The sequence below is a fragment of the Primulina eburnea genome, chromosome 7 (assembly GCF_022965805.1).
Source record: "Primulina eburnea isolate SZY01 chromosome 7, ASM2296580v1, whole genome shotgun sequence".
NCBI classification, from domain to species: domain Eukaryota; kingdom Viridiplantae; phylum Streptophyta; class Magnoliopsida; order Lamiales; family Gesneriaceae; genus Primulina; species Primulina eburnea.
In genome coordinates, this window is record NC_133107.1 from 14,716,110 (window position 1) to 14,733,603 (window position 17,494).

The window sequence follows — 17,494 nt, forward strand, 5'->3', positions numbered from 1 at the left end:
AAAGGTATCTCTAAATCTTCCTCCATGTCAAGTACTACAAAATCTGCAGGAAAAATAAACTTATCCACTTTCACCAAAACATCTTCGATAATCCCACGTGGATACTTGACAGATCTGTCAGCCAGCTGCAATGACATCCTAGTTGGCTTGGGTTCACCCAATCCCAGTCTCCTAAACACAGAATAGGGCATCAAATTAATACTCGCACCAAGATCACATAGAGCTTTATGAAAATTAATATCACCAATAATGCAAGGTATAGAGAAACTCCCTGGATCTTTTTGCTTTGGAGGCATCTTATTTTGAACTAAAGCGGAGCAATTTTCAGTCAAGTTCACAGTCATATGATCTTCTAGCTTCCGCTTATTCGCCAAGATATCTTTCAAGAATTTTGCATAACTTGGCATATTCAATAAGGCATCAGCAAAAGGAATGTTAATATGCAGTTTTTTGAATACCTCAAGAAATTTACCAAATTGTGCATCTAACTTAGCTTTCTTCATTGCTGCGGGGAAAAGTGGAGGGATAACAATTTTATTCGGTGCAGTAGGTGTAAATGTAGAGTTAGAAGACTTACCTCCTTGATGTTCCACCTCATCCTCACCATGCTTGGTCCTTTCCTCATTAGACTCGAGTGCTCTTCCACTACGCAATTCCACAGCTTTCACCTGCTCTCTCGGGTTAGTCTCCGTGTTGCTTGGCAAAGTTCCTTGCTCCCTATTAGCAATTAACTTAGCCAACTGCCCAATTTGATTCTCTAACCCCTTTATGGATGCATCCTGATTCTGAAATCTCGTCTCGGTTGCTGAAATAAATTTAGTCATCATTTGCTCTAAATTTGACTTCTCCTCCCTAGGCGGTTCTGGCTTGAATCCTTGGTGCATCCCATGTGGTGGACCTCTTTGTTGGCGGTTTTGGTTGTTTTGACCTCCCCACGAAAAGTTTGGGTGATTCCTCCATCCCGGATTATAAGAGTTTGAATAAGGGTCATTTCTAGGACGGTTCTGGAATCCCACGTGTTTTGCTCCCTCAGGCACATAGAATGGATTGCCATCTTGGCAATCCTGCACGTCATGCTCACCTCCACACTTATCACAGAAAATCTCTTGCAGACGCATAGCCGATCCACTCGCACTCATCCCATCAATCTTTCTGTTCAAAGCCTCTAACTGTGCTGACACCGCAGACAAATCAGTAACTTGATTAACTCCAGCACCTCGTTTCTGCCTATCAGAATGAGGATGATAGCTACTAGCAGCCATCTCCTCCAATAATTCATATCCTTCCTCAGCCGTTTTTCTCAGCAAGTTACCACAGGCAGCAGCATCTATCATGGTACGGTTAGGAGTAAGCAGACCGTAGTAAAAAGTTTGAACAACTAACCCAAGAGGTAGCTCATGGTGTGGACATCTCCTCAATAAATCCTTGTATCGCTCCCACGCCTCGTAAAGTGACTCAAGCTCATATTGAGCAAAAGTAGTAATGTCGGCTCTCAGCTTCATAGTCTTCGACGGAGGAAAGTACTTGATCAGGAATGCCTTCGCCATATCCTCCCATGTAGTGATAGACCCTACAGGCAAACAGTTTAACCACGCCTTAGCTTTATCTCTTAGTGAAAATGAAAATAAACGCAAACGAACAGCATCATCAGACACAGCATTAAACTTAAATGTATCGCAAATTTCAAGAAAATCAGCTATATGAGAATTAGGGTCGTCAAGTGCACTTCCCCCAAATTGAACAGTGTTTTGAATCATCTGAATGATAGCTGGCTTGATCTCAAACTGGTTAGCTCGGATGACTGGTCTCACGATGCTTGGACGTGCTCCATCAAGAGACGGTTGTGCATAATCCATCATCGGTATACGGCGTGGCATCTCAATCCGTCTCTCATTTTGGCGGTCCGCCTCCTGCTCTTGTTCGTGCCTCTCCATTTGTTCCTTGAGTCTTTGCTGTTGTCTTCGGCGTCTAGCAGTGCGTTCGATCTCAGGGTCAAAAGGCTCAAGCTTAACTTCGAGTGATCTTCGCATGCACCACAAGAAAAATCTGCAACAGAATAGGAGTATCCACTAACAATAAAATAAATAATACTAAAGAATTTAAATGAAAAATAGAAAAATTGTGAATCAACAGTCCCCGGCAACGGCGCCAAAAACTTGATCGAGCAAAACTTGCACAGTGAATAGTCCCAAAATTTGTTTTATAAATGAAAGCTCGATTTAAAATATCGCAAATGCACGATAGTCAAGTTATAATAAACGTAAGTGAATACGAGTATCGATCCACAAGGACTGCGTTACAATATTCTTATTTTCACTTCAATTTCTTTAGCAACGATAGATTGAGTTGGTGATTAAATTAAAGTGAATTTAATAACTAAAATGATTAAAATGCAAGAACAAATAATCAAGAAGTCAATGATTAAATTGGATGTAAATCAAATGAGAAGCGAATTTGTTGGGAATTATCAGTTCACCTACCGCTCGTGTTCAAATAATTATACTCGACTTTTACTCGTGCATTCGACGGAATTCCCTAGACTAATTAATATACTCTGTCGAGCTATATTAATACTAATCATAAACATGCAGTAATCAAGTATCCTCAATTATTTAACAGTTCACGATTGCATTACGCTCTATGGAATCCGCTAGCTTTCATCCGGGTGAATTATCACTATCGACACGTACCCAATTCCGTATATCTACTAAAATTGTAAATCCGTGGTCTATGCTATTCGATCCTATTGTCAATTATTCTATCGAAATCATTAACAACATGAAATAATCAAAGGAAGTTAGCTAGACTTCAATTGAAATAAGAAAACACAAAAGCATAAACAAATCACTCATAAAAATGTCGATAAATAATGTTAAACAACGAGTACGGGGTAGGATCCCCTCAAATCCCAACAAATATAGAGTTTAGCCAACAAAATTCATAATAAAAATCAACAATCTATGCAAGAAATAAAACACTGAATATGAAAATACTAAAATATGACGACGGATGAAGGCTGCGACGCTTGGAATTCTCGAGTTCTTCGAAAGTCTCTCTTGCTACTAGCCTTCCTCCCAAGAAAAGTGATGGAAAATATCAGAATAGTCTCCAAATCGGCGCCTCTCTCGTGTATTAGGTTATGGTGTAAGATAGAGTCCACAAAACTTGGAAACAAATCTTCCCGGATTGCGTCGCTCGCTAGGGCGGTCAAGATTGTCCGCTGAGGCGAGTGATTCTCGAATTAAAATTCCTGGCCGTGTCTTTGGTCTCGCTGGGGCGGTCAAAAGCGAGAGCTTCGCGCAAAATATTCTCGTTCACATCGATGGATTCGCTGGGGCGGTCATTTTTGACCGCCCTAGCGAAGGACTCGCGCAGAAACTCCTCGGCTGGGCCAATATGCTCGCTGGGGCGGTCACTTTTGACCGCCCTAGCGAGACCTCTTCGATGCTATGCAAATAAAATCCCACTTTTTGGTCCACTTCCTACAAAACCACCACAAAATACACGAGATCAGCCAAATGCTAAATAATGCTAAATGAATGCTAAATTAAACTAAACAAACTAATATGATGCATGAATGCGACTCAAAACCAACACTAAAAACACGTAAAAACGAGTCCTATCAGGATTTGTCTAGGAAAAAAAGTTGCATGATTTATGGTATTGTGGTGTTGATGAAAAAAATAGAAAAGAGAATTGTGGTAAAAGATGATGACAATACAATAAAAGAAGAGGATTGAAAGATGAATTGCACTGAATGAAAGATTGTTTTCTTTATCTCATTTTTCAATCCACGTCCTTTATTGTAGTCATAAGCCGGAGCCTACCATTATAAGCATAAAAGACCTATTAACCAAGTCACATGTATCCAAAATACTAATGGAGAAGAGTTGTTAAAGATGAGCTTGTGGATACTTGAAAAACATAGTCGACAAATATGGAATATGATCATGTACACTTGCATATCTCATGACAATGGATCACACTTCGGTATATTTTTTTTAATACCTGCTAAGCCAAATGAGAACCAGAAAAGTTCTTTTGATCTATTTTAATGAATGTGTTTTGATTATGGTAAGTTTGACTGTAAGTCAAGGGGTCCAGGATTGTATGAAATGAAACGAATTGCATGGATTTATCTTGGTATTGGTCGGGGTAGATGTGATTGGAAAATCACACAACACGTGAATTCGAGTGATGTGGCATGTGTTTGGCTTAAATACCGTGGAAATCTGATCTCTGAGGCCAGCGATGATTCCTATATTCCACAACTTACGTGTTTATTTCAATGTTGTCTAGGTTGTTTTCAATCTAGCTTTTGATTATTTTGCTATTTTGTACTTAAATTATCCTAGGAATTAATTGCTATAGATCATGCTAGTATTGGGTAAAATTACGCGTTTTTTTGTTTTTTTAGTGTTATTACAGGAATCTAGGTAATTTGCGCATATCGGAGCCAAGTTGACATGTAATGGAATGAATCTTGGAAATGAAAGAAGTGTAGAAGAATTCAAGACAGTGGTACATGTGCACTAGCCCGAGATATGTAATCAATAGAATTATGATACAAAATTCAAGAGCGTTAAGAACGAGAAAATACCTTTTTTGGGAAAGGTGGTTGAAATTAGGATCGTAGAAAAACATCTTTGGGTGTTTATATTGTTTGGAAGACATATAACTTCGTTGGAACTGTGATAACAAGATTGTTTGCATATATTATTTTCTTGTATATTTGAATAGGAATGCTAAATGGTCGGTAATAGACAATATAATTCCATTTATAACTTGGGAGAGAGAATAAATAACTAGTGTTCTCGTTTATGAACAGATTGAGTTTAATTGTACAAATGTCAATAAAAATTAAATATAGTGGTGACCATGTGAAATCTCATCTCTAAATTAATTCATTCTCTCCTTGAATTTATTTAATTGTGTATTTGCGTTGTATTTTATTTATTTATTTATTTATTTATCAATAATTGAGAACATTATTGAATCTTCTAAATAAAGTTAGACTATTTTTACTTAATCATATAATGAAACTTGACTCCGTATGTCTCAGGACTAAGGGCAAGACACCATTATCACGAGTTATGTTGACATTAGAAAAAATTATGTATCAACGTAGAGAAAGTTCTCGAATATGATAATGAAAGTAAGAAAGATAGACAAAATTATGTTCGTATACTTTGACGAAGTAAACATAGAAATGTAAATATTGATTGATTTTGATCTAGGGATAAAGGATGAGGTCGGACGGGGCGACTCATTTATTTATAATTTGGAATTCAAGTTTATGATGGTCACAATTTTTAAGTTTTAATTAAAAGGGCAGCCACATGCATGCTCGATAAACCTTTATGCATAAATTCGTTCACACTTTTTACTCACGTATTGATGTATAAAAACCTACTTTAGACAAGTTAATTTAACTAGGCTAAAACTAATTAAGGACTGAGAAAGTCCATTTAAGAATTTAAAAAAACCCTTGGTCTATAATGGAAAATCTATAAATAAGAGGATCATGTCATTAATCAAAGTACATTCTTATTTTTGTCGTAGGCATTTTAAAACTGTTGTTAAAACCAGTATTGTTAAATGGTTCGCTCAAAGGCAACGGTTTTTCACCGTTGTCGTAGCTACAATTTGCGACGGTTTTTAAAACCGTGGCAAATGAAAAACAGTTGTGGTAGTTAAAATTTGCGACGGTTTTAATAACTGTCGCAAATGATATTTGCGACGGACAACATATATTAACCGTCGCTAATTAGCGACTGCTCTAGCTAAATGTAGCGACGGTTTAATACGAACCGTCGCTAAATGTAGCGATGGTATTCATGTGCAAAACAGTCTTTACTTAGCGATGGTTATACAACTCCGTCGCTAATATTTTAGGTAAAATAAAAAAAAATTAAGAATTTAATGAATCTGTGTTTTGAATTGATACAATCGTTTAAGAGATAAAAAAAATTTAAGTGTCGTGAAGTGATAAAATCGTGTAAGAGATAAAATATTTAATTGTTTTGAAGTGGTAAAAAAATCGGGTAAGAGATAAAAAATTTAATTGTTTTGAAGTGGTAAAAAAATCGTGTAAGAGATAAAAAATTTAATTGTTTTGAAGTGGTAAAAAAATCGTGTAAGAGATAAAATTTTTAAATGTTGTGAAGTGGTAAAATCGTGTAAGAGATAAAAATTTTAAGTGTTATGAAGTTGTAAAATCGTGTAAGTGAGAAAAATTTTAAGTGTTGTGAAGTGAAGTGGAAGAAAATTGAGCGAATTTACAGGTATTTATAGAGAATGGTGGAAGAAAATAGAGGGAATTTCAGGCGGGATGGAATTTTTTGAAATTAGCGACGGGTTTACTTAAACCGTCGCGAAATTATAAATCGGCGACGGTTTAATCTAAACTGTCGCTAGATTTAGCGACAGTTTATATGAAACGGTTGCCAAATGTAGCGACGGTTGTGTAAAACCCGTCGCTAGTTTTAAACATTTGACAGTTTTTCTATAACGGTCCGAAAATTCATGTTTGAAAATTTGCGGAAAAATTAAAATTTCTAAAATAATCAAAATTGTCTCATTCACGAACTAAATTGATAAATCAAGTTTAATGTTCAAAATTTGCAGCGGAAGAAATTATTTAAAGTAATCCAACACTGATAAAATGTTTGAGCATAAAAAAATGGCTAGTGCTGTAAATGAGGTCCTTGGGTGCCACTACTGCCGACCCTAGCTAGCTCACTGGTCCCAGCCCTCGGCCCCGACATCATCAGTACCTACAACAATCAAATCTAGTGAGCCTAAAGACTCATCATGCATATATCGTAAATAACGAGTAAATTATATAATAATATTTGCATGGGAGTAAAAATATCATGTCATTAGGCATAAAGTGAAAATAACTTGTCATGAGCAATTATAATACGTGCATAATTGAACTGAAAATCATAGTGAAAATGTTTGCTCCTTGGAGCCCTGTAATAAAGTAGCATGTCATAAATTTTCTGTTGAGATTATGGTCTATGCAAGTAGCCCCTGCACTGAACTGAACTGACCTGTAACTGGCGACCGGATAATAAAATGCTCCCAGGACCGGTAACTGGCGACCGGGTAATACAATGCTCCCATGACCGGTAACTGGCGACCGGGTGAAGTAATGAACGTCTGATCAGAATAATGCCACAGTGTACGGGGTGGTACATAACTGAACTGACCGGTAACTGCGGCCGGGTGAAATAATGCTCCCATGATAGTGAGATGGCCACAAGCAATATCGCGTAAATCTCAAAAATGAATATTTTCTATGCACGTAATATAATTAACCAACATAATTAAATATGAACAATTTCGATCTTCTTGCATTAAAATCATGTACTTGCGATATTTAAAAATACCTATATGGCTGATTGAAGAGTGAAAGAAGATATAAACATGCATTGGTTTGTTTTGACAGAAAACAAACGAAATAACGACGCGGCGCGGCGGAGACGGAGTGCTCTTCACTTTCTCACTTTTTTTTTCTTAATTCCTTTAAACCAAGCATGCACCATAATTATTATAATAGTGTAAAAATCGTAAACGTGATGCATGAACATTTAAAAATATCATGATTTGTGCTCAAGGCGCTGCTAGGACCAAAATCTCACCCCAGGTGCAAAATGACCATTTTGCCCCTGGAAACCCAAAAATTATCGTTTCACCCTTGGACCTCTAAAATTGATCCAAAACTTACCATACTCCTTAAATTATCCCCAAAACAATGTTAAAATATTCTTAGGCGTAAAATCGAGCCAAATTCACAACTTAACCAATTTGTTTTAAAAACTTAGACCGGGGTCCCGATTTTAACCCGAATCGAACCGTAAATTAACTAAAACTTTCCCAAATTTTTTTTCATATTTAACAAACACTAGAATACTCCTAAAATAATGTCACTAGGCCTCTAAATTCACGGTTGAAGTTTCCAGCACAGATCAAGCTCTCGGTCCATTCACAATTCACCACCTCATGCACCCTTTTACCAATTTCACTCCATCAGGTAATCACCGATGCACCAGCTCTTAACCCACCTAACATGGACCTAGATTAGACCCTAACGAACCTATCTTAACCACGCAATCGACCCCATGCAAGCTACAGCCTGTGAAGAGCCGCGCAATACCCAAACTCTCACTGCGACTACCCCTTAGTGCTTGCACCAGCTCGAACGGTTTGTGGGCAGACCCAGCAGCTGTCAAGCCTTCTCAAGCCGTGTATCCAGCCCACCAGGGCCTAGTACATGGTTAGGTTTAGCTCTTGTGCCGCTGGTTCGACCCCTCGCTTGATCCCTACCCCAAACGAGAAAGCCCATCACTCCTACTCCTCTCGGCCCACTCCCAAAACTGTCCAAACCTTACGCCAACTTCACAGCCTCACTCTACTCTCGTGTACGTCCCCTTAACATCAAAAAAACAGCGGGCCCTTGCACAAAACCAGTAAACGTGAGTTGAGAAAACATATGCAAAGATTTGACAAGACCCGTTTCCCTTCCATGACATATTTTGGATCGAGGTTTCTATGCACAAAAACACACATATCAGCAATTATTCAACGTGTATGATGCAGAAATGAAAGAATGAGGCATGCCTTGATGATTGATGAACCACACTAGCGGAGGGAGACACCAGGAGAGCTTCTAATGCAAAGAATGGAGGTGGCCGATGGTTTTGTTTTGAGCTGCTGTTGAGAAAACCGAAAGTGACAGCAGCTGGGGAGGGTGTCGGCTAAGAAGAATGATTAAGGTTAGGTTAATGAGCACCTTAGGCAGTAATTAAATAGATACATAATAGATAATGGGCTTTAAAATAACAATTAAAAGTTTACAAGCTAATTAAGTCCAATAAGAATAAAAGTAGGTCCATTAAATCCAAACACACTCCCGAAAAATATTTTGTGTTGAAAAGATTTTGAAAATATTAGTCGAACCTTTAAATAGTTCTCGGGTTCACTAAAATTTACGTACCGTTAAAAATAAAATCCTACCGGTAAAAATACCCAGAAAAATCCCATTTTCGAAAAGTCCACTTAAAACACCATATATTAATTTATAAAAATTAGTCATGTAATTAAAATAATTTTCCTAAAAATTCTCCGGTCTCCGTTCCTCATTCGAGCGTAAAATGCACTAAGAAAACCCTACTGCATGAATTTCTAAAATGTATGGAATAAATTCTACCATACATGAATTATGCATAAAAATAATTAAACACGAAGTAATAAAATAAACATGCATCTTATGCTTTAAAAGAATTTATAAAAATACAAAAGAAATTTAATAATTTTCATGCATGTGGTTCACGTGGAGTTTCCGATTTTCGGGACGTTACAATCTCTCTCCCCTTAAATTGAATTTCGTCCCCGAAATTCGCTTATCCTTGATAATCACAAAGTTTAAACTTAGTTCTATATCTCAATGGTCACACTTTCGCGGCGCTACTCTGATAAAATAATAAATCTTAAGATGTCCTTATATCTTCCTCGGTCCTGATTAACTCTACCTTCTAATCTTGTTTGCGAATCGTAACTTAAAACAACTTATGGTGACTTAGTTCTATTCTACTATGAACTCGAATTTTACTTATCTCGCAATTCCTCCTTCTAGAAATGGATGTCCAAACTTATCGCACCTTACTTTTCTTATACTATACTCCTAATATTCATCGACTTATTATATTAGTATTTATGTAGTTCGACTTAAGAAATCTTTGTACCAAAATTTACTGATCGACTTCTATTCTCAGTAGAACGCTTAAAGGTTAAACCTTATTTCACCCTCATAGTAGTATTAGCCTAGAATCTTTGAAGCGAATCTTTATCTTACGGCATCAAACTTACGTAACTTATTATTTAGAAGTGCATCCCGGATGTGAAATTGTTGTAAATCTTAAACCTCGAATAACGTTAATCCATAAGAGCTCAATTATACAACATCGACCTATTACCTTAATAATAACACTTCTAGCATCAATTACCTGCTCAAACTTTTTTCTTCCCAATTACAATATAGTTGAGGCCTAGAACTCTGGACTTCCTCATTGGAACAAGTAACGCATTCTTATGTGTCCTTAATGCTTACTTAATTCTAGCATATAAACTTAATAAGTTAGCCCATGGTAGCATTAGACTAACTTTACTAAATCAATTTCACTTATAACCCATAGAATTCTAGAATCTCCATATCAAGCTTTTAGATTTCTTACATGGTAAAAATCTTAATATCCATCAATTGATAACTTATATTGAACACAATTAATTCCCTTTTATTTTTATTTCACCCAAAATTTTCGTATGAACAAATATCCCATAAATTTGAAATTCAAACTTACCTAATCCAAATAGCTTTGAATAAAATAATTCCAATACGCATATCCGTTTAGTCCCAAGTTTGTTAATGACTTCCAAAATTTCTCATGACAAGGTGTCCACCTCACCTCTTACGTGCGTCTACCAATTAGACTAACCATCATCGTACCCTACTTTCCTAAAAATTTTAAATTCTCACAAGGTATAATCTTAACTGTTAAGATCATGACTAAAACTTGTGACACATCAAACTTATGTTAACTCCATGTTTATCCTTGTAACTTAACTAGCCGATCAAATTTACCTTAAATCGTCATCACTTTAAATCCTTAATTTGCCACAACATGATTTCACTAACGCTTAAATTTTCACGCCTAAGATTGATTCATCCTACAATGTCCTTGGTTACCATTCATTATAACATTATAACCCAAATATCTAAATATTCTATACTTCCTTCGAGCCTAAATAACCGAAAATTCCTATAATTTAAACCGTTCAATTCTCACTTACTACTAAATAAGTTCTCAAATTTCTTAAAATTGTAAAATTAATTATTACTTTCCTCGAATATCATCAAATTTATTTTTTTTCCTAAATCTCGAAAATTCCACAATTACCCATGAGTCCTCAGTATTCCCAATTTCATTTTATAGATTTCTCGCATCATAAGGTTCAATAGCCTTAAGTTTATTAAACCCAAAATTAATTCCCATAACACGTCTTACATTTCTATAAATACTTAAAATTCCAATTCCTCAAAAGTTCGCATTTAATCCTTAAAATTTTTTGAAAATTGCAATCTGACCCTTACAGTTCTCAAAATTTACATTTTGGTACTACAACTCTTCGAAATTTGCATCATTGTCCCCATAAAATTTTCTATCTTTACCTCATTAAACTTTTAGATTCTCGAACTCGAAATTTAATCCCAAAATTTGGTAAATTCGAAAATAGTCCCTTAGAATTTTATTTTGGAACTTAGGTCCTCAAATCATTGGTTATTACAACTAGGTCCTTAAAATTCTCAATTCCTGCAATTCAACCTCTCCTAAAGCCCAATATTCGAATTTTTACACATGTCCAATTCCAAACATACCCAACATGCTTAATTCCATAATTTATTATATTTTATCAATAAACGCTGAAAAATTAAAATCTGAACGGAAAAAAATTTCATGAAAATATGCTGATAAATAATTCATGCTTTAAATAAAATGCATAAATGTAAAACTTACAGACCGAAGACGTGACTTCATGAGCTTCTCGTGGTCAGTAGTTGTGGGGATCCGGACGCTAATCATATTCTAAATCATCATTAGGACAATTTAATCAATTATAAAAAACAGGGTCTAAATTTTTTTAAAATGCGAATGTAATGGGATTCAATCTAATACACATATCAGTATTAAAGTACAAGACTTGTACTATATACAATCATTCAAATTAAGGTTTAACAACTATATATCAAGTGTTCAAACCCTAACTCTAGTCCAAGTCCGTAGTCTCCACTCTAATCACGATCTTTCTTCATCTCTTTGACCTTGAACCTGCCCCACCTGTTGCCATGCACACATACAAACACGACAATAGCCGTATAACTCCGGTGAGAATACAATCTCAGTATAAACAACGTATAAATGCAATCATATAAAACATATATAAAAGCATATTCAAACATCGAAACATGTACCAAATCTGACAACATGAATCAATACAAATCTATATTTCAATCAAAGACTCGTCATCTCAACTCGACTTACCTCTAATCTAGGGATCCCGATCTAACTTAGACTTTGGCATTCTGTATCGAATATCTACAATAGAAGTCGATCTACTTCTAAACCCCATCGACACACCATAAGTCTAATGTCTTGGTGGTTCTACCAAAGACTTGGCGGTTCTGCCTGTCGCTAGGCTGATCTGCCCTAGGCTCTATCTCGTGCTCTGCTATAACTCAATAGTCTAAGCATATCAATCTTATAACTTGCAAATATCAATGCAATGAAATAAAATATGTGATTTAGGGAAACTCAAGTCAAATCTAACTTGAGTTGTGCAATCCCGAATCAACATTGATTTATACCTTTTGTTCTGTCGCTCTGATACAATCGAAGTCCCAACTCAAAGTCTGTCAATGTTCAATCTGGCAAAGACAATACCAATATACTGTATCAATATTTTATTCAAATCAAGACATCTCTATCGTATCAAATTCTGACGGTACGACAGTACAATCTTGCGATAGCGGTAATACCACATCAGTATATACCAATTCCAGTAACTCATAATCAATCATGGTGCAAATCTGATATCAATTCTAATTAATTCCATTCTGAAAATCATAACAATTTCATATGATATCTGTTCTTTCATCCGGTTCTGATTATACGATGTCTAGTATCGCAAGAACACTATATATGAATCATATCTGATTCTGGAAATAGCCTAATTCCAAATCTTAACAAAACGTAACAAAACTTACGTCCTAAAGTAGCTGTCGTTGCTAGGAACACGGTGCCGTACTCGGATTCAAATTTGGACGACCGGATTGTTCGTAAATCAAATTCTGAAATCAAAAGCAATTCTTCCCTCAAAGTTTTCGTTTTTCCTTTCTTCCGAATCGTTTAAGGACTAATGTGTGTGTGTGTGTGTATTTATATTATATATATATATATATATATATATATATATATATATATATATATATATATATATATATATATATATATATATATACACGTTGCATGTCAAGCTAGGTGGCGCATCTCTTTGCGCAGCACGTTTCGCGCATATGCGCGACCTATCTCGGCGCATATGCGCGAGACCATATGTCTCGGCGCGTAGCAACACGGCAGCTCGTGCATATGCGCGCCCATCTTCCACGCATATGCGCGAGGTTCTCTGGACTTGGCATTTGGCCTTTCGCACAGCTCGCACATATGCGCGACGCCTTCCGCGCATATGCGCGAGATTCTCTGGATGTTGGTAACATATGCTCGCGCATATGCGCGTATTTACTTCGCGCATATGCAAGGGGTCTTCTGTCCACCTCGCGCATGTGTGCGCATCATGACGCGCATGTGCGCGAGAGCTATGATCCTCGCACATCAAATCTCACACGCAATCTCATTTTTTGTCTCGGTTAGCCCTTTCATAATCGTCTCGATTAAAAATCAGTAATCGTAATTTAACACGATATAAAATCTCGGGCATTACAGTAGTAGTACAACCATATATAGAACCATTGCTCTGATACCAGCTATAACGGTCCGAAAATTTATGTTTGAAATTTTGCGTAAAAATTAAAATTTTCTTTTTAAAATAATCAAAATTGCCTCAATCACGAATTAAATTGATAAATCAAGTTTAATGTTCAAAATTTGCAGCGGAAGAAATTATTTAAAGTAATCCAACACTGATAAAATGTTTGAGCATAAAAAAAATGGCAAGTGCTGTAAATGAGGTCCTCGGGTGCCACTACTGCCGACCCAAGCTAGCTCACTGGTCCCCGCCCTCGGCCCCGACATCATCAGTACCTACAACAATCAAGTCTAGTGAGCCTAAAGACTCAGCATGCATATATCGTAAATAACGAGTAAAAATATAGTAAAATTTGAATGGGAGTAAAAATATCATGTCATGAGGCATAAAGTGAAAATAACTTGTCATGAGCAATTATAATACGTGCATAATTGAATTGAAAATCATAGTGAAAATGTTTGCTCCTTGGAGCCCTGTAATAAAGTATCATGTCATAAGTTTTCTGTTGAGATTATGGTCTACGCAAGGTTCTATAAACCGTTGTATTTGACCCTAAAAAACGGTCAAAGACAACGTTTTATTAAACCGTTGTCTTTGACCCTAAAAACCGTTGTCTTTTGCACTCAAAAGACAACGGTTTTTATAAAATCGTTGTGGTTTGTCCCCCCCCCCCAAAAGACAACGGTTTTATAAAAACCGTTGTCGTTTTCTTAAAAGACACACTTTTAACAACGGTTTTCGCTAAAACAGTTGTTAACATCTTTTAACAACGATTTTAACAAAAATCGTTGTTAAAAGTGTATTGTCGTTTACCAATTTTCTTGTAGTGTTTACTCTCAAAGCTTTTTAGTTTTCTGAGTATTATCTTGATATGATCATTGACTTGAGCGTTAGAGACTTGTCGCCATATATCCTCTGTTCCTTTAATGTTGTTTGTGACACTAATGACGACTCTATATCTTAACTTGTCAGAAAAACCGAAAAAATCATTTTTTTGACAGATAATCCTGATCCACTTTGTTCGGGTCACATTATTCTTAAATATAATATATATATATATATATATATATATATATATATATATATATATATATATATATTTGTGTGTACATGTACGTCCACTAGTAGAAAAACGCTAAATGACAACGGATTTTATCCGTTGTCTTTTAGGATGAAAAACTGATGTTGTAAGCAGTGTTGTTTACATTTAACTTAATCAAACGATAATTAACCAATGAATATATCTCGGCTAATTAATTGTCATTTATATTCCCATAAGAGCTCGGGTCATGGATGACATGGGATATGAAATTAGTAGCTCAAATCAGAGCCATTTTGCAAGATGATTTCTTCAGAAGCCGAGCAGGTGGATGCCAGGGACATCTTATTCCCGGGTTACCAAGTGCCCGTGCTCTTGAAAGGGGATCGATTATGGTGCCCTAATGCGCAACGTAAGTTTCAAAAATTGTTTTTCAACAAGAAAACCGAGCACCCTAATCCTATAATGTGTAGCAAATACGAAAACACAAAATATTTACCTATCAATCAAAAGGATTGATTATGGCTCCAACTAAGTTGTAAACAACTTAGCTCCTGAAGGTAGACAATCTACAAGCTTCACCTTGCTTTTGGACTCCTTTCTACAAATTAGATCCACCAATAACAAGGTAGATCCACTCTAATTTTGCACTAGAAAAATTAGATCATTTTCTTTCAGAAGAGTATATTTTTCCTCATCCAAATGAAGAAGAAAAATTGGAGAATGAAGCTCAAAATTTCGTCCAACATGCTTCTGTGGAGAGAAGGAAGTGTTTTTCTTGTTTGTGGAAAAAGTAAAAGCAAAAAGTTGCATGTGCGTGCCATGCCATTAACTCAAAAGTTGTCTCCAACTCTTCACCTTCTAAGCATGCAATTTGTTTGGGCATGTAATAATTACAAGGCCCATGGAATTTAATTTAAACAAACATATTTGAGACCATTTAAACCTTACTTGATTTTACTCAAGCCCACTAGTTTAATAATTATCTCTAATTGGGCTCTACAAGACCCAATATTGTTTAATTAATTCAACACTTGAATTAACTTAATTATTTAGACTCTACTAGACCCACTAGTGTTTAATTAATTTAACACTTGAATTAATTAAATTTAGTCCATAATAATTCTTATGAAAATCACAATTTTCAAATACATTACTCGTTTGACCAACTTTTAATTTAGAAATACATCCTCAAATTAAAAGTTACATTGTCCTCATAGAAGTCATACTTCTATTTTTCTCTACGCTTATAAACTCCTTTATAATCCGTTCAACACATTGAATCATTTTACTTCTCAACGGGATCTACAAAGTTAGCACTTGTGTGACCCTCAATGGTTCATTGATACAACTAGCCGTGGGTTCACATCTCCATGTGATTCGGACTAAATATGTCCTTATATGAGCATACCTCAATTGCTCCATTCTTAATTATCAACTCCTTGATAACAAGAACGTCAGAACTCAAGTCTGATAGTACCCAACCAATCATGTTAAATGCCTAGCAGCATCGCTTACATGATTCCCTAGGTATCAAATGATAGTGCCTGCAAGAACCATTCAATTATGGTTAGCATACAGTACGGTCCCTTCAACTCATATATTCTGACCGATTCGACAACCATTGGTATATCGAGAGTTGTCAATGAATCGATACTATGTGTCATTTCATAGTTGAATCGATGGTGTAATCTATGAAACCCATTTCATAATTACCACCATACTCTGATCAGAGGTTTCATATTACATATACATGTGATCACGTAGGATATCCATACCCAAAGGTAAGCGGTGAATCCCCGACTACAATGCATCGACTCCTATATGTTTCGACAAAACACCCAACTTCGCCACCTGATGACCCCATGAGAGTCGATAAACAAGTCAAAGTGCAATGCTAGCATATAGAGTCTCAATGTTGTCTCGGGTCATAAGGACTAATGGTGTACAACCATAAACTAGGACGTTTCCACTCGATAAGTGAGAAACACTTGGAAAGTCCTTTATGGAGGGTTGTTCAGTGCACTCTACAAGGAGCACCTAAATGCATGTTTGGACATCACAATGTCCCCTACCAATGAAACATGGTACTCACATCGCAGATACTAATCTCAAACTTGAGCGGCTATATCCTTCTTAGCCGCGGCTGAATCGACTAGGAAGTGTTTAGAATATACAGTATTCCAAATATGAGTTTCATGATACTCATCATATGAGCATCTCATATTCTTTCTACTATTTGTATATTCAAGGACTTTATCTATGCCACTAGCATGAGTATACAGATAAAGATATGCCAAAACAATAATTTCAAATATTATTAAAATAAATATTGTTTATACATAGAGTTTCATTGTGAACACTAGGCCAACACTTGGCTCGACGGGCACCTTCTCTAACAATCTCCCACTTGCACTAGAGCCAACTACCCATATGCTTCAAACCCATCGATTCGCGATGCTTCTCGAATAATGGTCCAGGTAAAGGCTTAGTTAGTGGATCATCAACATTATCTGCGGAGCCGACTTTGTCAATCGAGACACTTCTCCTCTTTCCACAATCTCTCGGAGGATGTGGTACTTTCTCAATACATGTTTGGACTTCTGATGAGACCTTGGCTCCTTTGCTTGAGCAATGGCTCCCGTGTTGTCACAAAACACCGGGACTGGAGCAACTCCATTAGGAATGACGCCCACTCTTGGACGAAATTCCTTAACCAAACAACCTCCTTTGCTGCCGCTGATGCAGCAATGTATTCGGCCTCAGTGGTGGAATCCGCAGTACTGTCTTGCTTGGAACTCTTTCAAATACAGCAGCACCATTGAACAAGAATACGAACCCAGAAGTTGA

At 36.4% G+C, this 17,494-nt stretch overlaps 1 non-coding gene across 1 annotated transcript; it reads left to right on the forward strand.

Moving 5' to 3' along the window:
• The first annotated feature begins 1,392 nt into the window (after positions 1 to 1,392).
• LOC140837559 (small nucleolar RNA R71) lies at positions 1,393 to 1,499 on the forward strand. The gene has a single exon (XR_012119387.1). It is a non-coding gene; the product is annotated as a small nucleolar RNA R71 (small nucleolar RNA).
• The last annotated feature ends 15,995 nt before the right edge of the window (positions 1,500 to 17,494 follow it).